General features: G+C 43.5%; 1 long non-coding RNA gene across 1 annotated transcript; it reads right to left on the bottom strand.

The window, feature by feature from the left end:
- Positions 1-10,843: 10,843 nt before the first annotated feature.
- LOC147528639 (uncharacterized) lies at positions 10,844-26,866 on the bottom strand. The gene is made up of 3 exons (XR_015222198.1): positions 26,784-26,866; positions 23,769-23,840; positions 10,844-12,611 (listed from the first exon to the last, which is right to left on the bottom strand). It is a non-coding gene; the product is annotated as an uncharacterized LOC147528639 (long non-coding RNA).
- Between the last annotated feature and the right edge of the window lie 259 nt (positions 26,867-27,125).

Raw genomic sequence — 27,125 nt, forward strand, 5'->3', positions numbered from 1 at the left:
AACCAAAAACGAGCTCTGCCTTCTGAGATGGTAGTTACGCAGTAACAGACCAAACGAGGAGACTTCTAACAAAACCTTGTAGAGGTTAATGTGTGTCCTTTCAGACATGTTTCTCTCTGCAGAGAGCTTTTCTGCTCAGACATCTTCCTAGGGCAGCCTTGGTTCAGAATTCCATCAAATATCTGTTAAGTGGTGCAAAATCTGCCCAGTACTTCTGAAACGGTTGAGTCGTCTCCTGCTGCACTGGCAGACCATGGTCTGTGCATCTGGCTCTGCCCACCGTCACCTTCAGCCTTTTGAGCTGAAGTCAAGCGGTGGTTGGTGGTTACGCAGTAGTGGACCTGCGTGGACTGCAACTGGAAACAGCACCGTAGGATTCAGGAGTTGCTATGTTACGGAGTAGTTGGCAAAGGATTTAAGAGGGGTTGGTTTTATTTGTCTGCCTGAGGGAGGACAGGTAATCCTTTCAAAACGAGTTTTGAATGTCAAGTTTAGAGGATTAGTCTGGAGTTCAGGAACTGTTTCCAAAGTACAGCAGATGCCTCTAGTATATGGTTACAGCTGTGCCAAAGATGTCTTAATCGTCTCTGGAAATGAATCCTATTCAACCAGAAGCATCAAGTTCCCACATGATATGTTTTACAAACTGTTCATGTCCTTCAGCCACAACTGTGCATCCGTGGTTGTTTTGTGTCTGCCAGTTGGTGATAATTAAGATGATTCACTTGCTTTTGTTACGGCTGGTTATTTAAAAGTGCAGCTTCAATTTAAAAATCACATTTCTCTCTCTTTTTTTTTTTTTATTACTTGTGTTAAATTCCAGTTACGCCCAACGTCCTTATCTGTTGTTTTCAAATTACTTTGTGCTCTTCTGAGACAACTTGGGCAGCAAGTGTCACGGCTGTGACGCACCAGGACCACATGCCCTTTCAAGGTTTATTCTCCCAGGTCAGTAGTTGTTGCCTGTTTCTGTGGAATTCACAGTTTTGTAACTGAGTGGACCAAAAGCTTCAGACCCCTCGGAATTCACTGTAACGTCCTCGCAGGCCTGACTTGGTTCAGTACCAGTAGTTCGGGGTGGGGAACTGGAGGGTGATTCTGAGACCTATTTCATTGTAAGGATGACGTATGACTTGCTTTTTAGGTGTTCTGCTGCTCTTTTCCTGGTGTCTTGACACACTAGTGGAATAAGGTCAGCGGACCTGTCTGAGGGTTGTGTGTAAGGGATTTCAGATGGTGGTCTGTGTAGGGCCACGACGGAAGATTACTAACTGGACTCAGCTGTGAGAGAGGGAACTGGGAGGTTTGTTATTTAACAATATAATTACAAACTGAGCTCAGCTGTGAGAACATAACCTTGAAGAAGGGAGCTGGGAGGGTTGTTGTTGAACAACCTGGTGCGATCCCAAAGAAACGCTGTTATCCACCAGAGCACATACTTGGGAGCGTGCAGCAACGCGGGGTCAGTACCTTCCTGTAACTCTGCTGAGGGTGTAAAAGAGGCGTCTCAGGACGGAGAGAGGGGGAAGCTGCAGAGCATGCTGTAGGGGCAGACAGGGGAACCCCCGAAGGTGCTGTGCCTACCGCCCGGCTCTGCTGTGACCCCGCTGATCATCACCCTGCTGCTCGGCGGAGTCTCGGGCGGAGTCAGGATGGTAAAACTCATAAAGGGAAAACGATATGCTAGTGACTGCTTCGGGAAGGCTATACCAGAGCAAGAAATATGGTTGTGCTTTTCCATAAAAACGGTGTGTTGGGTAAATTTTATGTGTAGGAATCCCTCGAACCGGTTACATCTTGATTTCTTGAAGAGTTTTGTGTGCTGTTTACAGAAGTGCACGGTGAGGGAGCTTTTGGTCGCCTCCACTTGCTTTCAAGTTGAGCAAGAGTGTGATGTGTTCCACCAAGTGTCTCTGGACGAAAGCAGCAGAGATGGGAGTTCTGGCACTGAAGTGTTGGAAGTATTCAGCCTGTACCTGTTACCTTCTTTTTGAACTAGACTGATACGTGACAAATTGATATCCACCCCAGTTAAAGCCATGCTTTTCCCCGGGAAGCTGGTTTCTCCTTTTTACATACATAACTTAAATAGCAATCGAAGGGGAAGAATGTATGTGTCCATCTACAAATTCTGCAAAAGCACAGCAGCTGTCAGGAGACTCAGGCTTGTGTTGCCTCTGAAAATACTCAATCATTTTCTTTTTCTTTTGTGTTGACTTATTTCAGGCTAATAGCCATAAAATAAACATAGATGCAAGCCACATGTTAACGAGTAATTAGTGTTGCTTACTGTTGTAAACTGCAAACACTATTTCATAGACCGCAGAGCACCGACAGAATGCGTATGCGATCATCTAAATAATAACAGACCTGGAGTTAGGCAGGTTAACTCGTCCGACTGTATTTAGTCTCTTAGGTTAATTTTGATGGCTGTAAGCTGGCTTCAGCATTGTTAAGAAGCACATCTGACCTTTGTAGAACTTATGTAATTGAAACTACGTGTAAGTAGCAGACGTTCAAAAATCGTCACTGCGTCAATTGTTTAACCCCAGGGGAAGCTTTAATTCCAGAAGCTGTTATCAGATTTTTTTTCCAGTAAATGAAAAGCAAAAATCCAGATAGGCTACCTAAGTACAGGAAAGAGTGTCCGTCTCTATTCAGAGATGATGGTAAACCTGTTGTACAGTATTTCTGAGCAGCGGGAGATTATCCTGCTGTGAACACACAAAAAGAAACTTACTTGCATTTGACATGCTCCTAAATTTCCTCTTTGTTTCTTTTTTGTTTCTCTGTTAGTAAAATCTGACACTCCTGTGCTCGCTGTCGTTATGTTCAAGGTGTGCTCCCATTGACCACGAGCTTGCTGCCTCTTCTCGAAATACTGTTCTGCTACTTCATTTTGTTCAAGTAAGAGGTGTAGCAGGATGACAGCCCCTAGTCGGTGGGTAATTGCAGCAATTATTTCAGTAGGGTGTAGGATTTTACCCACACTTTGGGATTGTGGTGGAAATTATTTGACAAATCTAACTAAAGGTGTGAATGAATTTCTAGGTGGAATTTAGCCAGTTGTCAGTCGTGAGCTATTTCGTGGCCAAATTGCATATGGTGTATTCAAACGGACATAACTGCGTATCTCTGCATTAAAATACTGGTTAGCAAAGATGCTGACGTGCTCCTGTGGCTGCATCTGGTGCTTCGTGGTAAGATGCCCCATCTGCTGGGATGGAGCCCAGCCCAGGCATAATGGGGGCTCAGTATGGATGCAGTTAATTGCAGTGTCAGTTATTTTATACTCCTGAAAGAACTGATTGCCACAGGAACTCAGAGCTAGCCATGAGAAATGCTGGGAGGAGTTCCAGAGAGTTCTCAGTGCTGGTTTTAAATGATCATTTGGGGAAGTCTCATAAAAGTGGGAAAAAAAGAAGGTCCAGGGAGCTCACAATACACAGTGAATCACCAAAGGACTGTGCACCCCAGGTAGCAGACTTGATATTATTTATATTGGAAAGTATATTAGACTAAAGCCGAAGCACAAATACAGACCCACAATTCACTTTTCTGGATGTCTTTAATTCAAGAATTCTTAATTACTCATGAATACCTGTGAGTACAACGTTACCAACAAGCAGTACTGCAGATCCAGATGAAAAAATATTGAATATGCCCATAGCGGGTAAAATAGCTGGAAGCAACTAACTTAACTTTTACCGGGACTTCTGGAGGGTGCTGAAGAGCTCTGCCTGTAAATCAAGTACAGTGGTTCTGATTTCTTTCTTTGTTTTCAGTAGTGTGGATATACGGAGAAGGAAGGCAGAAAAATAAACCAATAAAGTGTTCGTAACACTGCCTTAAACTGTAATTATTCCTGCCAAAAATTATTCTGTGCTGGTGGGTGTAATGTTTGCATTCAGAGTTTCATGTCTCTTGTCTTAGAGAAAAATGATTTTGTTCTTTATGTGCTTTTGTTTCTGCTTATCACGTCAGACGTGAGGAAGAGGTATGAACCATGGACTGGAAATTCTAGTTCTGTTGATGCTCTGCCAGCAACTGCCCAGCTGCATGTGCCCCCCAAATATGTTCCTGTGTTTGAATCCGGTAACGATTTAAGGTTTTTCTTGGGTATCTCTCAGCACCACAGAGCCTGCAATACTCACCAGAGTGCTGCAGAGGGTACCAGTTGATAAGTGAGCTGATGGGTAGATCTCGAAAGAAATCGAGGCTGACATGCTTTGGTGACAGGAACTCTTATTTATACACAGAGATCTCAAATGTTGCTTTAAAAGTCTTGCAGAGACAATTCCCATCAGGACAACAGTGTCTTGGATCAACTAAGATGGTGTTTGTGCTTCATCCCCCCAAAAAAATCAAGTACTAATGTTTGTTAGAAAGAAATGAACATTTTAAAAAACAATCTTGTTGTGCTAAATGGAGACATAGAATGATGCATGAGTCAGAGGGAATACCTCTAGATACTGAGCCCGTTACAAAGAAGCCATGAAGATCCTAGGTATCTTCTATGTGTGTGTGGTATTAGGGCAACGAGAAGATTAAATGATTGCTGGGATTAATTCTTATAGTTGGGTTGAGTTTATTGAGTCCCAACTGTTGCAAATAGTAGAGAGCATGAAAGCAATTAAAGAAGGTAATAGGAGCACACAGGCATCCCACCACAGGCCAAGGAATGAATGGAGGCATCTTGTTAAAACATCTTGGCTAAAGCAAGCCTGAATCCTTTTTTATTTTTATTAGTGTTATTATTTTAACATTTCTGTTGTGGTTTATCGCCAGGATGCCTAGATGGTGAGTGAACTGCAACTCTGGGTTTTTACGAACTAACTCGGTGGCACCTGCAGTGAGTAAGAGCTTCTCAACCCTTTGTGCATTCTCCTGCCACCCAGGACTCTCGTGCTTCCCAGTTTTCACCTGACTTTTTTCCCAGGTGTTCCAAGCCTGCATGTTTACTGTATTTCATTTCAGAATTCGCTCCTGTTTATTTTCTAAACTGTTCGAATGCCTCAAGACTGCATTAAAGTGAGACGTAACTGAAGCGTTTGTGGTTCCTTACAGGGGTGTGTGCTGTATCAGACACATTTGCTGGTTGCAAGATTTATTAACGTGGCAAAGTTAGCACCTGGAGAGTTACCTAGTTATGCATTAATATGGCAGGTCTGGCTGTCCTGTCAATACTCCTTAAATACACCAAAAAAAAAAAAGTCTCAAGACTTGATTATAGTTGACAATTTCTGTAAGTGTGAGTGTTGTTAAAGAGTTTAGTTCATGGAACAATTCTGAAAAGCTCCATCATATCTTATAAATGAAAAGCCAGTGTTTTCCAGATGGCTCCATAAATAAATTTGGTAGATGCAGAAATAAGTGAAGGTATTTCAAGAGCTCCAGGCGTGTTTTTGCACATAATGCTGTGGTGAGCTAACAGAGGAAATGAACTTCCTTTTGTTTGCAAAATATAAAAACCCTCAAGTTCTTAAAGTTTTTTCCACACTGCTGGGCGAGTTAAGCTACTACGCAGGTTTTTCTTGTTGATGACAGGTTTCCGTGCATACGGTGTTCATGAACCCTCCCCCCAAACCCCGCAGAAGGGCCACGGTTAGTTCTAGGCAGCTCATGTGGGTGCAAACCAGAGCATTCTGCTGGGTCAGAATCCAAGGTGTAGGAGAGTAAAGCGTACACGTGTCTCCGACCTGTAGCAGAAAATACAACAAACAGTTACTGCTGTGTTTGTCTCATCTTTCCATTCTTTTTGCTATCTGTTCAAAAGTTGGTTTCACTTACTACGCAATCTGGGGTCATCTTTCTTACTACAAAAGACACGGAGTTACCAAAGTCCTTTATTATCCCTAAGAACCTCCTGTATTTGTTTCCTGCCTTGTTGCTCTTGATCTCAGTTTATCTCTGTTCTTTAGGCAGAGGTGAACTTGACAGTTACCAGGATGATTTCCAACTGTCCAGCTCGCCAGCACAAGCCCCGGGACAGCACCAGAGAAACAGGAAATACACTGTTTAAAAAAAGAAAGTTTTTAATCCCCAAACTGCAGGAACGTTACTGAGTAAGCGCTCTGAAAGCACTTGCTGACGTTTTGGGCCATGTAGCTTCACGCAGCGTTGGGCAAACAGAGTGGGAAGTGCAGAGTTTTGCAGCCACCTGCCGTGTTACCTGTCTGCACGTGCAAAGGGCTCTCGTGCGCACACACACCTGCCAAAATGGTGGCCAGGGAGGTCCTTTGTGTCACACATGACATGGAGGAGCCTGGAATCACTTACGACTGTGGTCCAGCTATCAGGAAGGTTTTAATACAGTTGATATTAAAGCAACTGTTTAAGTGGAATAGTCTAAATATATACTTGGAATAATAAACTGTTGCTAATCTTCTGAAAGAAAATAGTACTCTGTCATTTGAAGATTGTTTTTCCCAGATTTTAGACAGGATTGAAGCTGCTTTTTTTTTTCCATTATCTCTAGTATAACTAAAATAAGTCAGTATAAGTCATTATCTCTAGTATAACTAAAATAATAACCTCGATTTAAAGGTATGTTACATAGTTATTCTCAAGGAATGAAATTAAAACCTCTAAACTTTAGAACTCAGGCAGAGTTTAGGTTTGCAGAAGTGCAGCTTTTTTGTATAAATTATATGCATTCTGTTCCATCAGGTTGGTTTCGTTATTATATATTTAATGAGCAGAATGGTCTTGAAAATTTATGTGTGTATTATATCAGCTTTTAAAGAATGACACAGAATAGCAGATATCTTTAGCTTCCCTAAGAAACTCCTCAGGGTGCCACTAACTCACTTCCAACCTGTGTTCCTACCTGCTCGTTTCGTTCGCTGAGGCTGGAGGCAGCAGCAGAGCCAAGGTTTCCCTGTACGGATAAACAGCTCTGTACGTGCTGGATGGATAAACAGTGAATTTTTTCAGAGCTTATCATTGAAGTGTGTCAAACAACGAGTGGATGTTGTATTTTTCTCTTTACAGCCAAGGAAAGTGAAGCAAAAATCTCAATTGCACATAAGGAATCTGTGCCAGAACTGGATCGAAGCCGAGAACTCCTGCTTCTCTCCTGCACCACACAAGGCTGCTGCTGCTTTGGCCTCTTTTGGAGTTTATATTGTTACCAGCAGAGGTAATTTATTTTGTTACTTTAATTTAATCTAGACCTCTGTTGAGGTCTAGAACCCCTGAGGACAGAGAGACAAGGAGCATGCAGCCAACGTACCAGACGGAATAAACCACACATGAACAGAAAAGGAAAGGTAAAGAGATGAAGTGATGCCAGGTAGCCAAGTTGCAGTCCCCATACCAGAAAAGCTGAACCTTTCCCCAGCTCCTTACTGATTTTTGTCAAACTTTTGCGGACGTTGGTGGCAGGGAGGTAAATATGTACAAGGTTTTAAAGAAATCTTGGAAGATAACAAAATCATGGTTTTGTGGTTGCTTCCTGAGAGCCCCTGGGGAGAGTGAGGGGTGGCAGCAGGGGAGAAAGCAGGAAAATGTTCATTTGAAAGTCAGACAAAGAGGTGACTCCCACTAGATGTGTATTGGTGAGGCAGGAGTAAGACGGGTGTAACCCGTGTGGCCAGTCCTGTGCTCCACCAAGGCTAAATCAGAAACCTGAGGGCTTCTGCAGGGATGGCAAGAGGACACTAAGATCCCAGAGTCCTGTTTTCCTACAGCAGAAAGACGTGGAGAGGTTGCATGGCTCCCAAACATGCCGGAGATGAAGTGATGCCTCTGTTGGACATGAAACTGCAGTACTGTGCTGCAGGAGGCTGATGGATAACGATGAGCCTTCAGAGGACCCAGTGGGGAACCATTCGGAGACAGAGGAAGAGAAGATGAGATAACTGTGAACAAGTTGTGCCAGAGCAGCAGCAGCGTGGTGGCAGTCAGCGTGGAAGGCAGCAGGACCGAGGAGGTGGGTGCGGTGCTGTTTGGGAATCGGCTAAGGTGTCACCCACGGTATTTTATGATGACACCCTGCAACGGGATCTCTGTTTACATTTTAATAGATCCATTTAGCAAACGCAGTGGTAGGATTCCTGCCGGTGCTGTTCAGCCAACTTTGTTTTCCTTGCTAATGAGCACTGGTGGAAGGCAAGCACAGACAAGCAACTGCTTGTGCCAGTCCGCCGTGCCGCCGTGCCTGGGCAGTGGGGGAAGCGAGGCTGAACGTTGTGCTTAGCTCAGCCTCTCTCCCTGGGTGAGGATCTTTGCCAAGCTCTGCCCTCAGACCTCTTTACGCTTTGCACCTGTACGCACGTGTCACGCTACTGAAGTACGACCTGTCCCAGTAAAACATGGCAGAGCCCGCTCCTGCTTTCTCTCCTGCTCCCCCAGCACACCTCCAAGGCCACGTCGCAAACGTCACGAGTCGCCCATTCCACACTTACAGTTGGGGAACCCTGGAGTGGGATCTGCTCAGTTTAGGCTCAAGGCAGCCCGGCAGACACGGCGCTGCCTGTGTGATTGCTACGCAGCTTCAGTAGGCTGCAAAAACATTTCAGTTGCAGAGCGTGGCGCAAAGCAAGTGGCTCAGGTTGAGTGCAAGAAGCAGAAACCTGCTCAGAGAGAGTCTGTTGGTAGAGAAGTCCAGGCTGTTATCCTAAGGAACCTCAAGATAAAGTTAAATGGAAGGTGTTCACCATGGGTGAAGCTAAAGCAATCTTGTCGGGTTTTTATTTCATAGAATCATAGAATCATAGAATTGTTTGGGTTGGAAGGGACCTCAAAGATCATCTAGTTCCAACCCCCCTGCCATGGGCAGGGAAACCCTCCACTACACCGGGTTGCCCACAGCCTCATTCAACCTGGCCTTGAACACTTCCAGGCATGGGGCATCTACAACTTCTCTGGGCAACCTGTTCCAGTGCCTCACCACCCTCACAGTGAAAAATGTCTTCCTTATATCCAATCTAAATCTGCCCTTTTTCAGTTTAAAGCCATTGCCCCTTGTCCTATCACTACATGTGCTTGTAAAAAGTCCCTCTCCAGCTTTCCTGTAGGTCCCCTTTAGGTACTGGAAAGCTGCTCTAAGATCACTCCAGAGCCTTCTCTTCTCCAGGCTGAACAGCCCCAACTCTCTCAGCCTGTCTTCATAGCAGAGGTGCTCCAGCCCTCGGATCATCTTCGTGGCCCTCCTCTGGACTTGCTCCAGCAGCTCCATGTCCTTCTTGTGCTGGGGACTCCAGAGCTGAACACAGTATTCCAGGTGGGGTCTCACGAGAGCAGAGTGGAGGGGCAGAATCCCCTCCCTTGACCTGCTGGCCACGCTCCTTTTGCTGCAGCCCAGGATACGATTTGCTTTCTGGGCTGCCAGCGCACATTGCCGGCTCATGTTTAGTGCTTTTGTCCTTAAAGGGCCGGAGGGGAAAGCATTAACAGTGAGTCCAAGGCATGGATGTGAAAGAGATGGCAAGAACTGAGACCATGGACCACACTGAGGCTGTCGCCATCTGACCTCTCTTGTAGTGGCTTGGTTTGCCTGCAGTGTTCCTGCGTGGATTTTATCCATTGTGGTAGCTCTCAGTACCGCACACGCTTGGGATAACAGCGTGAGGTGTGTGCAGGAGCCAGGGCCGTGCTTGGTTGCCGCAGTAAGTTATGTGAGAAGAGATGATAGACCAAACTTGTTTCATTTCACTGAAGTTTGATAAACCCGTGGAGCTTTCCTGCCGGGTCTGTTTGGCTGTTAACAGTTTAGTGTTGTATTTAATGCACTAACGGCACTGACAGTCCCTGTAAAATTGTTCTTCTTAGAAGCCAGGGCAGGTCTTAAATGGCTGTGATCATTCATAGCCTCCATCACAGGAAGGTTGAAGGAGTTTTTTAGTACACATTTAGGCTTTCCCCAAGCCATGGAAAACGCTTAGAAACCTCTGAAACAAACCCTAAAACCTCCTGAAAAAGTCTTAACTTGCAAGAAAAGTCACATATTGCCTCTGTCTCCCTTCTATTCTTAAATAATGTTCCGGAGAAAACCTCCTTGCAGCTGCAGACTCTGCAGAGATGCTCTCAGGCAGAGTGAGGGCAGCTGTCACCCTTCCAGAAGACTGTACAAATTCCTGGTGTAACACCTACGATGCTGGGTAATAAAATTGTACTCTGGGGTGTTTGGGGCATTCCGGTGGACAAAAGGCTGCCAGTGCAATTCCAAGGGATTCTGTCACCTTCAACAGTGCCAGTATTGCACAGGACCCCTTGCCCAGGAGACTCACCTGTGAAAGAAGGTGCTGGTGGTGTCACTGTACCGCTTGCATCACAGCCCTGCTTCGAAATGTGCTGACTGAAATGGATTCCCTTAATCTTGGGATGTTGGAAATGAAATAATGAGTCTTTCCAGAAATAAAATGAGGTTGGTCAAGCTGGCAGCTCTCTCAGTGAGACACAAATGCTTTTGATTAAATAAAAAACCCTAACAACTGCTCATTGTAAAATTATGCTCTTTTTTTGAGGGTAGTTTCGGTGTTCTCTAAGTGGGGTAGTGATAGCAGTGGCTGGATTTTACACTTACAGACTGACTATGTAAAAAAAAAAAATCCTTACCTAATGGGTTTTTCACCTGGGACTAAGAATTTCTCAATTTCTTCCTGTCCTTAGTTAACTTAGCCTGACCTAGACCCAGACTTAGCTCCAGAAGATCTTTTTTGTGAACTTCAACATTTTCTAAATGTTTTGAGTAAAAATTTGTTTCAATGTTGTCCCTGATGTTTGTTTTACCCTTGTTTCATTCTTAGTTTTGCATTTGCTGCTTTCTCCATAAGGAAACAAAGAGGAAGTGCCGATATCATTACATACCTGCAAGTTGTAAATCCTTAGTTGGCTTGAAACGTGCACATAGTAACAGAGCCTGCTTTAGTAACACAGAAATATGCACAACAGACTGAACTCTACAAATAATTGTCATTTCTGCAACTTGTGGTGCTTTAGATCCAGTACCGTATATAATACAGCGTGTGTGCGACTGAAATCCCCTTACGTATGAAAAACTTCCAGCGTTAAATGTATAAAACTCAGATTTCAGGGATGTTTAAAATTTATTTTGGAACAGAGACTTCAGTCAATACATTCAAATTAGTGGTAAAATTCATTAACAGCCAAGAATCTAAGTATCTAATCCTGCCCCACGCCTGTGAGAACCGCTGAATTCAGGTTTGGTGGGATGACTACAGTGAGTGGGAGTCCTAAACTCAGCAGTACTTTCCTTAAAGACATCATGATGTAGAGATAAAACATGTGAACTCCCCCCTCGGCAGCGTGTTGTGGTTTACATGTGCGTGTGTTCATATAACATTAAAATGTCAGGAAGCGTACAAGTCTCTTGAAGTGCATGTGAGCGTGGGCCATCTAAAGGGGTACCTGCTGCTTTGGGACCTCCAGTTCAAATATGATCCCCTAGAAAGTACAAGTTTGGCTCCATGGCCTCTCCACCACAAGACCCTGTAGTCCTTCACCTCTCCTGTGCACTGGAGAAGACCACAGGAGAGAAGACAGACGGTTGCGAAGAGGCTGCTTATCCCTACTTGAACAGCCTGTGAGCGCTGCAGACTCTGCTCTTCAGTTAATGGCTGCTTATAGGAATAAAATTTGGTAACAACAGGCTTTTATTACAATAATGAATGTATGGCAGGATGAATGCTCGGGAGCTGAAATTGGACACAATTCAAATTAGAAATAAGGTACATTCTAAGGGCGGAGGCCAAAATTAACCATTCCAGCAACTTGCCCACACCCATGCAAGATCATGCCACTGGAAATTCTAAAATTAAGATTGGATTTCCTTTAAAAGAAATGGCAACTGCTCATTTACTACAGCATCATGTTTAAACATTGATAGTTTATTTTTTTTCCCCTCAAACTCGTTTCACTGAAAAAACTCAGAAGAAAAGATCTTTTCACTCTTTAGCCAGGAGTACTAATTTTCATTGAATTCTTCTCTTGCCCTCAGTCAAGAAATTGTCACTCTGGTTAATTCTGTTTAATAATTCTGTTAAAGGCATCATGCCCTCCACAATTCCATAACCGCGCAGCTTTCCTTAATTTGAAACGTTAAATGTTTGAACTTCAAATTCAAACACTTAAAACGATGAAACCGTCTCCCTTGGAACACATGTGCCAGCCTGACCTTTCTAAACCTGGCTCTGAAGTGGCCCTTGAGCTGTCAGGAACACTGGATTGTTTCAGGACCATGTGGATATGGTCCATGCTGCAGCTGCAGCTCTCTGAGTGAAGAGTCACACTCGTTCAGTGTCTTTGTCTTAGTTCTTGAGTACTTTCCATAACAGAGCTACAGGCAAGAGCTCCTCTGTACAAGGGAAGGAGCCAAAGGAGCAAGTAGCTGTTGCAACCACCTCCCTGTTCACTTAGTTGCCCTGATAGCAGCATGTCACGACAGCAGTAAAGGCTCCAAATGGATGCTGGAGGGATTTGGTAAGTACCAAAAGAGCAGCTTGTGTAAAGAGGTGGTGGAGCAATTACCAAAGCAGTCGCTGAGGAAGATGCTGTAACTTAGTAAAGAATCTCCTCACATATGACAGTGCGACCCCAAGCAAGAAACTTCCCGGTTTCACCTTCCAGAGCAGAACCAGATGCTGCACCTGGAGAAAGAAGAAGATACATCATTATTTAAGCAACTGCTCCAGAGATATCTTAACATTATCACCTCTTGCTGTTCATTGCCATGCTGGGAGAGGGTCAGCAGTCACTGGGATTGATAAGGAACTGAAAGAAAGGTAACACCTCAAGTTTGGTTCTCAGATGTCCGTCTGTGCTCGTGGTGTATTTTTTCCATTTGTTTAGCTCAGGTGTATAATTTTCTTATCAATTTTCAGGAAAATCTCGCAAACCTGCAGCACCCTTCTGCATCCTGAGACACGGGGAGGAACAGAAGCAGGTACAGGACAGCACAAGGGACAGTTCTTTCCTCCTAGAATGATGAATAAATACACTGAAGTTTCTTAACTTGCATTTGTAACACAGACGAGAACAGCAGGAACAAAGATATATTTAAATACATATATCTTTCATAACTATATTTAAAAGGTGTTAAAGAACAACAAAGTTATGGGAGAAAATGATTGTGAGAAAGAGAAAAGAAATGAGCAATTCACAGGAAGAGGAGAACTCAGAGATGAGAGACACTTGCCTGCTAAATCATGGATTGTGGGGTGCGGGCGTTGGGTGGTGTGCTTGTACAGTTGAATACATTTATTGTGGTATTTTTACCCCCATTTCCACTGAAGTTAAGGGCTGCAAAGAAATAGCTCTGTTCAAGCTGAAAAGAACAAAAGAAATGGGTGGTATTTCGAGAGGAGAGGTACTTTTCCCTTACTGGGAAGGTTTGGGAATTCTGCTCGCAACACTACGGGCCCTGGTTCCTCTCTCTTGTTTATATTTTGAATTTTCAAGTCGCATACTGAATTATGCCAAGTGACAGAAGGGAAAATGTCTGTGTGGAGCAGAGTCATGCTCCCACGGGGAATTGGCTTGCTTGGCATATCAGTGTTTTCAGGCACTACTGACCCTCTGAGTGAGGAACAGGAAGAAGAACGATGAGCCAGATTTTCCGACAGGCACGTGCAATTAAACACATTTGAATATGCCTTGTTTATGCTCGCAAGGAGTTATTTGTACTTCTCTCCTGAACAGTCTGAGCCTACTGTAACCTTTTCTAATAGCCACACAGGTCGCTGCCCTCTTCAAGGGCTTGATGAACTTGACCTTGCTTTCATCCTTTCCAGCCTCGATGGAGCCCCTGACTGGGTAGAAAGGATTTTGGCCAGCTGTAAGGCATGCAAATGCCTTAATGGGGGAAAAACACGAGCTAGAGGTAGGATACACATATAATGCAGGATCTATGCATGAGTATGGAGCGAGAAGGCGAAGGGCTGAGTGTGTTTACTAAAGGCTTCTGGCAGCGCCTGCTTTAGGCTGCGATTACAGTTAGCATTTTCATATGAAGCTTCTCTCACACTCAAAATTTGCAAGGCTGTACACATAGCCCATCACTTCTTAATGCAGCAAACATCAGCAGAAATTATATATGCTCTCATGAGTTGGCTTACACTGGAATCCAGCTTTTTGGGTGAGAAATAACTGATTTTGAGGCCTCATGTGACTGCTGATGTAATTCATGACATTTTTACTCAGGCACACTTGTGCCAGAACCATAATTTTTTATACAGGCAGAGGAGTTAAGTCTGGTCTTGTACTACACAGGTTTATACTGTTGTCCAGCTTTCCAGACGAGAAGGGAAGTTTACATGTGTAAACATGTGTCTTACTGCAGTAGGGAAAATGGTTCACAGATGCTTTTGCTGAGTTCAAAAAACTCAGAGGAAAAGCTGAAGAGGCATGGCTGTGCTAAAAAACTGCAAAAAAAAAAAGAGGCAAGAAGTAGATACAACCTTGTGGTTCATCGTTTATTTAAAAGCAGCTGCAAGGACATCATCAGTACAAGCAGCCCTAAAATATTTCTTCAGGATTAAAGAACCAAAACAAGAACTGGAATATTGCAATTACCAAAACACATTAAATTATTGGCAGAGTTCAATGAATGCAGGTAGTCCACCCGATTTCAATGCCCATCCTTCTGTGTCCACGATATAAGATAAGATAAAGCAAATGGAAACTCCTCTCTATATAATGGAAAATGTTGATGGGTTGTTTTTTTTTTTTTTTCTGTAATATTGATTTTTCTGATCACAACCTTTTGTAAAAACCCATCATCTCAAGAAACTCTTTGGCTGTGTACACCAGTCAATGACACTTAGTCCCATTAGTGGGAAAATGGATATAACCACCTAGGGAGTCTCTCTTCAAGGAAACAGAAGAAGCTGTGGGAAGACAGGCTGAACAGTCTCATCTCTTACTCAAACTAGTTAGAGATTTTGACCAATAGTGTACTCTGCTTAACCACAGAAAAACTACTCCAAGAGGATGATCCCATTATAAGGAGTTATATAAAAAAAAAAAAAAAATCATCATTGTGACCAGAATGCTGGTGGGAAACCTGTAAAATCTCTGACTTCACAGTTCTTTCCTTCTGAGTCGCTCTGAAATGACCAAATAGTGAATTGAAGGGCAAGATGGCTAATGATAAAGTGACAGAGTGCAATGGACATGGTACAAAATATCTTAAAATACAATGAAATTTGGCTTAAACATAGTTTGTTAGAAAAACAATGAATTGTAAAGGAAACTGGAAACATAAATAACTTTGATTTAGAAAAAATAAAGACTTGATGAGTCTTGGAGAGTGACCAGTCTACTGGATCCTTAACGAAAATATGTATTAGAGAGCTCCTGGCAGCTTTCTATGTTGCTATGATGGAGGAAAATAAAACATTATACACACCTATTGTGTTTTAGGTTCTCATGAATCAGATTGGTTCTGGCTGATGAAGGTGCACAAAGATAGCCAATGCTAGACTAGCTTGCACTCAGCTGTTTTGGTTAATAGTATATCTGGAGGAGAAATACCAGAAATTTCGTAATTCTTCAGAATTAATCCTGAAAAAAATGGCATAATTCTGAATGCAACAGATCAGATGTGTAGCCCATTGAAGAACATCCATGAAAAAAGTTAGTACACAAGTTCTAGAAAAACACAAGGTGGACTTTCAAAAGCTTTCTCCTTTGATGCTTAATACTCTTAACACACAATGGAAAGTGGGCAGCTAAGACCAAGCCTGTTATTCAGAGGAGAAAAATTGTAATCAAGAAAACATGAAGCCCACTCCCAAACTGCCTTTCCCTCAGGACAAAATATCCTCAGTGTTGTTTTTAAGACTTAATAGAGACTACTTGCCTGGACTTGCAGCCAAGGTAGCTCGCTTGTTGCTTCTTTTTAGGAAAAAAATGAGATGGGAATGGGTCCCTGAAAACACACATGCGCAGGGTCAAGTCTCACGCTGGCACTGCTGTTAATTCACCCCAGCACTGAAGTGTCCATGATTCCAGAGATGGGGCTGAGGACAGACAACATCAGTGCACTGCTGCTGCAGGCCACATGCCTGTGGCACACATCTCCTGAATGTTAGCTGAGGGAGGGAAAATGTACACCATCTCCTGCAGATTCTGACAGTATCCTGAGGAGGGACCGGTTCTGAGCATGAAGGTGAAATCCAGTCATTCTATCTCAAAAAAATACTTATTCTTGGGGAAAAAAATAAACACACAAACGTTCTGACAAACAGAAGTACTGCACGAAGGACTGTCGTGCTTATGTTGAACCGCCCCACACACAGCCGGTCACTCCCCCTCCCCCACCCCCAGGAATGAGGGAGAGAATTAAAGGATAAACGTGAAACCCGTGGGTTGAGATAAGAGTGATTTAATACAGATGATTTAATACAATGTAGGTGCTCACCACCCCTCGTATGTGAAGCCCGTCTCGTCCCGAAAACTGCAAATCCCGGACGAACGCGAGGCCCCGAAATAGAGAGGGGCAGAGAGGGAGAGAAAGAGAGAGAGAGAGAAAGAAAAAAACAGCAGAGCAACAGCGCAGCAAGCGCAAAAGAGCAAAAGTGCAAAAAGAGCAAAAGCGCAAAAGCCCCTCTTCCCGACTGACCCTCACTTTTATACTGGGCATGACGCTGCATGATATGGAATACTAATTGGCCAGTTTGGCCCTCAGTCTTAAGTTCCACACAAATGACAAGGGGAATCGTGTCCCCCTTGTCCCAGCTATGCTCCCCCCTTATCCTGCCGTGTTTCTGTACTCCGCACACTGAAAAGTCCTTGGAGTTTCACTTCCAACCACAAACATCAGCTTGCTATCAACATTCTTCTCAGAGTGAGCCTCTGAGTGAAACCAAAACAGGGAGCTCTTCTGGCTGTTAAAAAAACTCTGTCCCAGCTAAAACTGGGACAAGGACCTTTATGCTTGCTGATCAAGGACCTGCACATGGAAGCTGTTATCAGTCCTCCTGCAACTTTGCATGGATCAGCAATATAAGGTATGCCCCACTGTACATCCATTCCAAGAAGCAAGAGGGTCTGAGCTATGAAGAGTCACCTCAGAGGACTGATTTGGACTGAACTGCTCTGTGGCTAGATCAATGTTCCCACCTGTTAGAAGTATACTGAGTTTGGATTCCAGAAATAAGTCTGTTGCATGGGAAATGTGAGCCATCTTACTCAGCACAGTTTGTAAAAGTAGCAGCCATCTGTCGGGGTTTATAGAAGGCTGAGAAACACAGGATGTTTCCTTCTATTCAGATGTGCAGTGGATGTGCCTTGTATGAGCAGACTTCTTACAATACTAATCAAACAACTGGGACATTAAGCTCAAGAGAAAAGCTTGTTTTATGTAGTAAAATCGGACTTGAGCACGATAGAAAGCGCTACAAATATACATGCATATATGCATATAAGTAATCGTTTAAGTAAAGGTCAGCAGAAAACAGGCCAGACAGAAATTCAGAACAAATACGGCACTAACTTTTGAGATTAAACTGACTGCTTTCCGAGGTGCTTTGTGGAAACCACTCCCAAAAGAAATAATCTACAAAAAAGTGAGATGAGGAAGGGTCCAGTTTCAAAATAAATCTACATGGCAAAATCACGAGCCGAAATTAGTTTAGAAAGACTCTCCAAAAGGGGATTTGGCATTACTGACAAAACTGAAAGATGGATGTGTACAGCGTGATCCGAGACATCTAAAAACGAGACAGAGGCATTCCCATATCATGGACAGTGCTCACCGAGACCACGTAAGACACTGGAGAGGGAACTGGGCTCAGGTGTCTTCAACTGCAGGAAAATGTCATACACAATGCGAGTAACCTCGTGCTACCGTGAACGTTACCCACCGGAGGGGAAAAATTCCCGCGAGAGTTCGGAGGATGCAAACAGAATTCTGCAAATGCCACGAGAACAAATCCAAGAAGTAACCAAAGATGCAGATGGAGATGCTGGCAAATAGCATTAGCAACAGCTAAGGTTGTTTTTGCCAACAAAGGAAAAAGTTCGGTATAGTAAATCAAATAAAATTAAACATGTAACAGCAATAGATGCCCTACTTTTTTCTTCAAATGTCTTTTACCATCTTTTTTCCCCGGGAGATAACGAGTATTTTCATAAATCTCAGTTGAAAGCAGACTACCTTACTTATATTTCTGTCTAATGGCTTCAATAAGCAGGTAGCATTTCAGATGGCAAATATTTTTGCAACTAAACTAAAGAATTCTGTATACATCGCATTCAGGTTGAAAGATCCTGTAGATGACCACCAGCAGGACCAGCACTAGATGGTAATTTTCTCGAAGAAACACTTGGAATGAGATGATAGGCAATGGTACCATATGAAAGCTTTGGCATGTGTCTTTGTTAGAATTCTGTCAATTTGTTAAAAGCAAAGCAGTGAGTCGTAGTGGGGAACAGGAGGCAAGTTAAATTGCTTACACATATATATATCAAAACAGTTTGCCAAGTGCAATGATACCAGGACTTAGGAAAAGAAACTCCAAAGCATATTCACTGTTGCGTATTAAAATGATAGTGTGTAACTTCTGCAACATCCCAAAGAAAAATGGTCGGATCACACGGGGAAAGGCCTGAGGTGGGTTTCAGTGGGTGTGGAACTACATTTGATGGCATCATAACAGTTTGAATGTCAAGGAATGAAATTCTGGATCAAAAATGGTGTACTTTCTTCCAAAGTTCAGTAACTTGGAAAGGATGTTTTATGTAGAAGATGGAGAAAACTTATTTTCATACTTTCCAGGATGTGGTTTAAGTAATATTTTAAGGCTCTAAGTCAAGCTGCAGTGAGTTTTGAAGAAAGGAACCTGGGATCGTAATATGAATTTCACCTAGGTATACATCAGCGAAAAGAAAAAAAATCACATTTTAAAATTGCACTGAGGCGGGCATTGAACAGCGTTGCCCAGGAGTAGCTCACACTCAAGCTACAAGATGGCAACCAAATTCCAATAACTAAGCTCTGCAAAGATTACAGGACTAAAAAAATTGTCCCAACAGCCCATCATTAAAACTCGGCAACTGCAAGACACCAGAATTATTCTACAACTTGCAGGGAAGAGCTTGTCTGAAAGGCTCTCATGAGCCATTTGTGCACTGAAAGGTCTCAATATCAGAGTTTCATTGTCTGGTGTATTTCTGATGCACATCGGCGCATGCAGCACAGGTGCACACCTACAGAATTGCAGTTGGAGATGAATCTGCTCAGAGGTAGGAGCTCACCTAGAAAGACACATACGAGATGACTCATATGTGCACAATTCCATTAAATATTTATGTATTCAAGACGAGTGAACAGTCTGGGTGGTCTGATTCTTTTTTATCTGTATTTGAGCTGAAACGGCTCAAGTGGGAGCCACAATTTCTTTGAATTTACTAAATATAGCTGAAGATGAATTTTCCAGAGGTGTCTGTTGGTGCCACTTGGTGCCTTAGCAAATCATGGTTTTAACTCCTCCTCCTTGCATCCTCTTAAAAAGGAAAATCTCAACTCTATTTTTGATTTTCTCTCATTCAAGTCTTGGCTATCAATTCTCGCTGTAAATTCTCTCGGGACCCACCTGACAAAGGATAATGTTGAAAATTCTCTAAGTGTGAGGACTGGACAGCACGTCAAAGAAGCCACTCAGTAATGATAACATGCCAAGTTTTATCACAACACATCACAGATTTTATATTGGTTCAAATTCCTTTCTATTTACTGAGTTACCTTACCCTAAATCTGGTGTCTAGACTTCTCTACAGAGCTGATTTTTTAAAGTTGATAGTGGTGCATTTTCATGTAGTAGCAAACGGGCTTCTGAAGTCATTAATGTGTTGCATATGTAATGTGTGTTGCAATTATGGCACCCTGTTATCGTGCAAGGACGATTTAATCTCCTGAGTGTCCTTGGGCATCTGTTTTTTAAAATTTTGCTTTATTTGAACCTGCTCATACCTTTTGTCTCTAAAACAGGACATGAAACCCGTACTAGTCCATCTTGCCAGATAACACAAGAACAAATACTACACAACAGTTTTGAAAAATAAGTCACTCATTCACCCATCTCCATTCCATCGAAGACCTTGACAGACCTCTGTCCCATTCAGCCTGAAGTTTTTTCTCACAAGCTCAAAGTCCCCAGTGCGGGAATAGTACCCAGCCATCTTATTTCTTGGCTTTCTCTATATTATCTTTTCTAAATATAGTCTATACCAAATCAGAGAGTTGTAAAGATAAGGAAGGATGCCTGATGGGTTTGTGCAATGGTGTAATGATGTTTCCTGTTTTATTCACTATTCCTTTCCTAACCTTAGCATTCTCGTCTCTTTTGTCATCAAGTACAGGAGAGGCTTTCATGCCATTCCTTCTCTGCGTTCCCTAAAAATCAGTTCCACAAATGTGCTCCTTTAAAGTGAGACATTCTCATCTCTTCAACTAATTTTTTAAACTTCCAGCACTTGCACAGAACAACACCATTTTTGTTCTTGTTCCAGTTATCTATTTCTGTGTGGTCCGCTTAGTCAGGAGATTGTTTAGGTGGTTCTTTGCTGTTTTCTGTCTAAATGTAACCAATTTCTTCTGCCTTTTTCTGGGATTCATAGCTTTCGGATTTCAACTCCAGTTCCTGTCTCATGTGAAGTCCTTTCTTACTAGTCATTTATAGGGTACCTGTAATTACTGTACAGGGTCATGAAAGAATGATAAGCTTCCTTATTCACATAATTCTCTCAGTGGTGAAATTACCCTACTTGTTTAACCCTGACAGTGGATCTGGGAAGATTTTAGAAAATGTTCTTAAAGCCTTTCTTTTCCTGTCCTTCCTATTTCAGCAGCAATCATACAGATTCCTTTCCAGTGCTTCTCTCCAGTACTGTCTCTGCTGCTGCATCTGCCGGCCAAGGAACAGACGGCAGCGCTGACTGGCTTGCACCCGTGCTGCTTATGGCTAACCTCCGCCTACGGTGGATGCAGAGGAGATTCCTTTGTTTTGCTCAGTGTGAGCGTACTCCTGCTCATGCAGCAGACTCCCAGGAGGATTTGTGTTCAGACCTGTGACGAACACTCAGCCACTTCTTTCCAAGTAGCTCTGCTCCCAATGTCTCTCAAAAGCTCTGTGGAAGTGCCCTCGGCACTTGCACAGCCCATCCTCTGCCCAGCTTCGTCCCACAAGCTTTGGAACCCATTAAGACTTACATTTTAAACTTATTTAAGTGCTGTAGACTGCCTCTGATGTTAAGCGTTCCCTACAACGCTGAGCTGAGCTACAGACTACAGAACACTTCCATTTGCCAGAATTTGAAAACTTTAAATTTAACAGTATCTAACAAGTTAAGGTTCTACCATGAGATAAAGAAGATAAAGCAAGTTGAAAAAAATAAACATAAATACTTGCTTGTTCTCTTTTACAACAAATAGAACAAGATCTCTCTATCTCAGCCTTCTCCGTCCTCAGGGTCTCTGTACTTGGGGAAAATCTCAAGCGTTTCATCACCTGCTGCTATAACCACGAGAAATGCACCAAGCTTGGGAGAGAGCTGGTAGGGACCTCCCTGGAGGTGTGGGAAGCACTATGAGAGCAGCAGTTCATACACTTACAGCACTGTTGGACACCTTAACCACTCACTGGTATCTTACCCATTTTACTTGTTTGGTTTGGGGTGTGGTGATGATGTAGGAAGCATGGCCACAGCAGGGGGTGCTCACCTGAAGAGGATGGCTTTATACTGGGAGATTGTAACAGCGTATATATTGGCTTATAACATACTAAACGCAGAGATAAATTTAACGAGGAGACTTAATAACAAAATGAAGAAATGGAAGCAGACCTCGTTTCACTTGGGATTCAAACACACCCCAGTGGCACAGGGGATGACATAACACAGGAACAGTTGCTCCGTTTCCAGGCGCAGTTTCAGGCACCAGAGGCAGCCCCGTGGGCGGCTGCCCTGGGAGAGAAGGGAGGGAGTGCTGGAACCTTCAGGGGCAGTTGGGCAGTGACAGCTGGAGAGAGAAGGTTGGCTGCAAAGCCCGAAGAAGGAACAGGTAAACAGGCAGCGAAGGAAAGTTAACCAAAAATTCAGAAAACTAGGCTTAAAGGAACGCCCAGGTCCTGGAGGCAAGTTAAGACGCTGGAGGAGACGAACAAAATAAGAACAAAAAAGTGAATTGGGGAAGAAGTGAGAGCAGCATTGTGCTAGGAGGAGGCAGCTAGCCAGCTGCAGGGGCGAGGAAGCTCCTACTTATCTTGCCATGTTGACTACAGAAACAGACTTCAAACAACACAGTGTCTATAAACAGAGAGGAAGAATTAGTTCCCATTCGGGTAGCTGTGTCTATGACCCGAAAATCCTTACCCCACACATGCGTCAGGAACTCAGTTCCTGAGGGCACTGACAGCATTATTGCATAGCTGATACGAGGAGGAGCAGTAGGCAAAAAGTCCACGTAATAAACACTTGCTTATTCTTACAGAAACTTGGTACTGCGATTGTAAATATTGCCCAAAAGTTGGATGTACCATTCCTCCTCAAAACATAAAACATACGAATCAGAATTCAACTGCAGGGTAAACAGACCAAATAAAAAATGGTTTTCTGTTACTTACGAATTCAATTCAAAAAGTAAACAAAAAATCTGACAGTTCTGTTTCAATCAAACGGATGGAGCAGGACAGTCACTTCGATGCGGTATTCCGCTGCGTTCATTTTTGTTAAAATTCGTACCAGACAGGCCCAGTTCACATGCTGATTTGCCTCTTCAAACAGCACTGCTGCTTCCTCCATAACACTTTCTCTTTCTGGTCTTTTTCCTGCTGGTCTGAATAATTAGTTCTCTGGGGAGATCAAGTCTTTTCTTGCTTGCTGGTATTGGAACAGGGAATATTTGAACTAATCCTATGGTACCCCTGATAATGCTCCTTTTGACATATAGGAGATCCTTTATGGAGCATTACGTGACCCTTACAGCAGGCAAATAGAGGTCAGATGTGCTACGTGAAACACTGACAAGCTCCAGCCAGATCCATTTATGTTCAGCACTCAAAGGAGCAGGACTTCCACAGTGTATCTACACAGCAATCCTGTTTGATGAGCTGCTTTGTAAAGAGCAGAATGCCAATGTGGATGCAAGCTCCATATTCCTGCCTGGGTGGCCATAACAGATGGTCTACAGTGGAACTTCAGTCACACAAAAAAAACGTCAAGGGGCACAAATCTGAGTCCCTGGTACAAAACCTCTGGTTTGGAGGACTCTTGACTGGTCCTCTGTTCAGGTGCTAAAAAGGACAGCGCCAAACTGGTGACGAGCTGGCCCTGAAAAGTCCTTTCTAAGCTATTTTTAAAAATCCCTTTTATAGGACAGTAAGGCAGTGTAACTTTTAAAAAGGACAGGCTTGTCTTGTGACTTTGATAACAGTGGAGAAACACTGATCAAAAAACTTATCAATGCTTGTAGGTCTTCAGGAAGGGCTGCGGGTATTGAACGTGTGCATATCTTTTTACCTATGCCTGCACACTTGTATGTGAGGTGTTGGCCATGTGAAATTTATCTGACCACAGTTAATTTTTATTCTTGCAAATTGATATTATAGATATTTATATAAACACATATATAAATATATACAGATACACATGTAAAACACCTGTGGTGCTTATTTCTTCTCCATCTCTGCTTGGGATTCACGTGATCATTTTTAAAGTATCCATTTTTACAAAATACAGACTAAACAAAGAATAGGAGAAGGACAAGTGACAGTGCCCCTTTGAAATATTAGCAGTTTTACAGTCACATCTTATGTTGTGGTCTTAAACCTCCTCACAGATGGAGACTTTATAGATTGAAGTAGAAAAAAGAAAGCAACCTGGAAACAAAAGAGAAGCCAACTCTGTAAAGTTTACTGGACAAGTGATAAAGAAAAGGTTTATTCATCGATAAAGCCTGTTTTTTTTCTTGAATTGTTACCATACAAACATCATCTGGTATAAAACACATCATAAAAATGCTTTACACAATCAAAATGGACAAAACATAACCACATGATGCATCTTTCACATAAGAAATAAACCAGCTGAATGCATTATTTACCAGCTTGTTGGCTATACTGAAGAACTAATCCTATAGGTATTATACAAAGACAGAATAAAAAGTAAAAAAAAAAATCTCTGTGTGCACAGGAGAGTGGACTTGGACAGCAGTCTTGATTTTTATCCCTTCTATGGCAGTGGTTTTAATAAACACCCACATCACATGCTTCAGTTTTAGATTTTTGGTGTTTTACAAAGATGGATTTCATTTCATACCGGGAAAACCACGTAAAATAACATGCTCAACTTCACCTAAAAAGCCAGTCTGGCCATTAGACTGTGCTAAAACTTCCCTTTTGCAGAGTATGCTATCAATAACTCTATAAGCTGCTCATTGCACTGTTCAGTCCAGACCAAAAACAGCACAGAGGACAGGGAATAAATCTGAATATTAAAGTATGTCACTGGCAAACACGACTAACAGAATCAGTACATATAACAAAGTAAAATATGTGCATCTGCAGGTTCTGTCCCTCGTTGATGGGGGCAACAGGAAGTCACACTGGTTTTCCCAAATTTTACCTTATATTGGTATGAAAACCCCTGACCTACATTCTTTGTTGTCAAGCCTTGCTTGCATTTCGATTATTTTGGCTGGTTTGGTTTAAATTGATTTAAGTGAATTTAAAGTTTTAAATATTTACAAATACATACAAATCTCTCTTCTAAATTTAGAGTTATTCTGTAATCGTGGCACAGTTCAATCTTAGTTAAATTTTGGCTTTTAAATACAATTCTTCTGAGAAATGCAATTGATTTACAAAGGATAACAAATTCTATAGTTTTCTGACTTAAAATCACATGGAATTTTATTTTAGAAAACATCCTGACGACTTAATTGTCCATCTGCCCAGCGATAAAAATGAAGGGACAGCACTAGGGCTGTTGCAGTAAATCACGTCTCAAGTAGCACTACTGTCTACTTGAGGGAGAAATAACTGGCTTGACAGGTCAGCAGAAATAGATGCTTGGGTAAAACTGGTCAGCAAAATTGTGAATAGATCATACTGACTCAAAAGTATTTGTATTGGCACATGTAAACAGGACTGTAGTCTGTGAAAGGCATGGCAGCAGATGCTGGCATGTCGAGGCCTTAATTGCATTACTGTGTCCAGTCTTGGGTGCTGCAGTTCAAAAAAAGATGTGAATGATTTTGAGACAACACAAGGAGAAGAACTAAGCATCTTGAGAGGTTTAAAACTATGACACACAAGGAATCATAGAATGGTTAGGGTTGGAAGGGACCTCAAAGATCATCCAGTTCCGACCCCTCTGCATGGGCAGGGAAATCCTCCACTATACCAGGTTGCTCAAAGCCTCATCCAACCTGGCCTTGAACACTTCCAGGGATGGGGCATCTGCAACTTCTCTGGGCAACCTGTTCCACTGCCTCACCACCCTCACAGTGAAAAATGTCTTCCTTATATCTCATCGAAATCTGCCCTCTTTCAGTTTAAAGCCATCACCCCTTGTCCTATCACTACATGCCTTTGTCAAAAGTCCCTCTCCAGCTTTCCTGTAGGCCCCCTTTAGGTACTGGAAAGCTGCTCTAAGATCACCCCAGAGCCTTCTCTTCTCCAGGCTGAACAGCCCCAACTCTCTCAGCCTGTCTCCATAGCAGAGGTGCTCCAGCCCTCAGAAGGACTGAAACGCAGTGGATATGCTATAGGTAAAAAAATAAATTTGGAGAGACATATTTCTTAAGACATGCAAGAGGCATACGGCAAGAGGAGAGGCTTTTAAAACCGTTCGCGTCCATTACAGTTATACTTTGGTAGCAGCGAGCTTTTGCTTTAACAAGTGTTCCAGATTCCTCAAAGTGAGCTGGACCAGGGAACGAACTTGGCTGAAAATTAGCAATTTTGAAACACCTTGAATCACTCTAAAACGAGCCTGCCACAGTCCCACCTCCTCTGTTATGCCAACGTTGGCACTTGCACACCTGGAGGGTAAGCTGAGTCAGGAAGCGGAGCGGGATAAAAGCAGGTCTCTGTAGGATGATTAATGTTCAGGGGCGCGGGCACTCACTCTCTGCACCAACAGGGGGATGTGACTGACCCATCAAAGCAACCAGCTCTCAACCTGCCCTTGGGCTCATTTCCTGAAAAAATGACTGTACCCCGAGGGTTTTGGTCATATCAATACAGGAGGACTGCTGCTCATATAAGCGTGTTTGGTTTTTTTTCTTTTTGCCAGAAATACAGTAGAAACAGTGGATAGTATTTTCAAACATAATAGTCCTGTTAACACAATTAGTCGTATTTTGGGGGAAAAAAAACAATCAACCACCAAAGAGCAATTCATCAGCTAAATAAATTTAAACAAAGTTTACGATATTTAACAATACTATTTACAAGCACTCCCTGTGCTAGCCACTATACATATAAACACACTTTTTTTTAAAAAAAAAAAAAAAGACAAAACGATTCAGACAGCAATCATACACTGGCTGAAGAAACCCGAGGGCAAGGGGTGCAGGGCTGCACAACCCCGCCGCCGAGAAGCAAGCCACTGCTTCCCGGCTCTCACCGCGGAACAAAACCAGGAAACGAGAGCCGGCCCCGAAGCGGCTCCGTCCCTGCGGCGGCCTCTCGCACAGCCGGGCCGGCCGCAGGGCCTCACGGCGGGCCGGAGCGAGGCCTCTCCAGCCCGCGGCTCTCCCCGGGAAGGGGGCTCCGGGTCCCCCAGGAGGGCCCGGCGCGGCGGGGCGGGGGCTTTACCTCAGCGTTAGCAGCGTTCCACCTCAGCATTCCCGGCTTTTTTACCTCAGCCGACAGGCCTCGCTCTGGCGGCGGCCGGCGCTCGCCTGCCTCCTCCCCGGCCCGCGCACGGACGCGAAGAGCGATAGCGGCGAAGAGCGATAGTTCCGACGAGCCGCCCGCTGCCGCCGCCGCTGCGCGCCCCGGCACCGCCTCTGCCTCCTCCTCCTCCTCCTCCGGCAGCGCTCCCCTTTCCCGGCTGTCCCGGCGGCGGCGGCGGGCGCCAATGAGGCGGCGCGTCCCGGCGGCAGGCTCCAGTGGGCGGGCCGCGGGCCGGGGGGCGGTGGCAGCACGCTCGGTTGT

Source organism: Tauraco erythrolophus, chromosome 6, assembly GCF_009769465.1.
Source record: "Tauraco erythrolophus isolate bTauEry1 chromosome 6, bTauEry1.pri, whole genome shotgun sequence".
Lineage (NCBI taxonomy): Eukaryota > Metazoa > Chordata > Aves > Musophagiformes > Musophagidae > Tauraco > Tauraco erythrolophus.